This window comes from Leguminivora glycinivorella, chromosome 25, assembly GCF_023078275.1.
Source record: "Leguminivora glycinivorella isolate SPB_JAAS2020 chromosome 25, LegGlyc_1.1, whole genome shotgun sequence".
Lineage (NCBI taxonomy): Eukaryota > Metazoa > Arthropoda > Insecta > Lepidoptera > Tortricidae > Leguminivora > Leguminivora glycinivorella.
The window spans coordinates 11,339,966-11,341,756 of NC_062995.1; the positions used below are offsets into that span (position 1 = coordinate 11,339,966).

Here is a 1,791-nt window from a genome sequence, read left to right on the forward strand (position 1 = left end):
GATGAAAATTGGTGGGACATGAAAACATGGACATGATGCTGAGCAAAATCAACTAGGTTTCCCAAAATGTCCTATGTAGTTTGTATGAAACCTTCCTTTTTTAACAACATCCCGTGCTCCATCTGCGGTCGCGTGTTTTCTACCAAGTCCACGCTGACCACTCACGTGAGCTCTGTGCACCACGGACAGCCCTGGCCCAAGAGAGACCGGACCAAAAAGAAAATTAAACCTAACACTTTATAGCCTACCACAAAATTAAAATTTTGAAAAAGCCCCTGACATAGTAGACCGATTTCCATGAAACATGACTAAAAACACTCCCGACTAATTCAGCTTTCAAACAAAAAAAAACTATAAATTGAAATAGATATCATACACGAAAGAAAAACCGGCCAAGAGCGTGTCGGGCCACGCTCAGTGTAGGGTTCCGTAGATTTCCGTATTTTTCTCAAACACTACTGAACCTATCAAGTTCAAAACAATTTTCCTAGAAAATCATTATAAAGTTCTTGTTTTGTGATTTTTTTCATATTTTTTAAACATATGGTTCAAAAGTTAGAGGGGGGGGGACGCACTTTTTTTTTCCTTTAGGAGCGATTATTCCCGAAAACATGAATATTATCAAAAAACGATCTTAGTAAACCCTTGCTTATTTTTAAATACCTATCCAACAATATATCACACGTTGGGGTTGGAATGAAAAAAAATATTAGCCCCCACTTTACATGTAGGGGGGGGGGGACCCTAATAAAACTCTTTTTCCATTTTTTATTTTTGCACTTTGTTGGCGTGATTGATATACATATTGGTACCAAATTTCAGCTTTCTAGTGCTAACGGTTACTGAGATTATCCGCGGACGGACGGACGGACAGACAGACATGGCGAAACTATAAGGGTTCCTAGTTGACTACGGAACCCTAAAAACGACAAGGCCCACTGGTGGCCGATTTTAAGCGGGTTACTCACGTATTAAGTCGATATAGCGTTCGAAAAAAAAAAAATATTTTTAAATATGTATAAGTCTCACGGGAGTTTTATAGTTAAAACATTATTTACTAAATTAAATTGTAGTTTTTTATTATACCACATGGAAAACAGGTATACGGTCCGCCTGATGTAAAGCGGTCAGCGTAACCTATAGACGCCAAGAAATACTGTCTCACCACTCAAGTGACCTCTGTGCACCACGGACAGCCTTTAGCAGTAAAAAAATTGTTGTTGATTTGACCGATATCACGTGTGATTTAAATGCTCGATACAAATTTCAACCCCCCATTTTAGGGAAGTGGGGGGCTAGTCAATCCCTTCAACTATCTCCACTTAAAAAATCCCGTCAATTCGTCGCTCCGTTTTGCCGTGAAAGATAGACAAACAGACACACTTTCTCATTTATAATATTAGTATGGATACGACTCACGTGAGCTCACTAATCCCAAGATTTGGCGTAGGCACTAGTTTTTATGAAAGCGACTGCCATCTGACCTTCCAACCCGAAGGGTAACTAGGCCTTATTGGGATTAGCCCGGTTTCCTCGCGATGTTTTCCTTCACCGAAAAGTGACATTCATTATTTCATTTAAAGGATTATCCATACTAATATTATAAATGGGAAAGTGTGTGTGTCTGTTTGTTTGTCCGTCTTTCACGGCAAAACGGAGCGACGAATTGACGTGATTTTTTAAGTGGAGATAGTTGAAGGGATGGAGAGTGACATAGACTACTTTTTGTCTCTTTCTAACGCGAGCGAAGCCGCGGGCAAATTCTAGTCGGTAATAAATGAAACGACAGCG

At 39.8% G+C, this 1,791-nt stretch overlaps 1 protein-coding gene across 1 annotated transcript in view; it reads right to left on the reverse strand.

The window, feature by feature from the left end:
* The window catches only part of LOC125239157 (zinc finger protein 345-like), a 215,312-nt gene that overhangs the window by 139,866 nt on the left and 73,655 nt on the right, over positions 1-1,791 (reverse strand). The gene's annotated exons all lie outside the window — the stretch shown is intronic.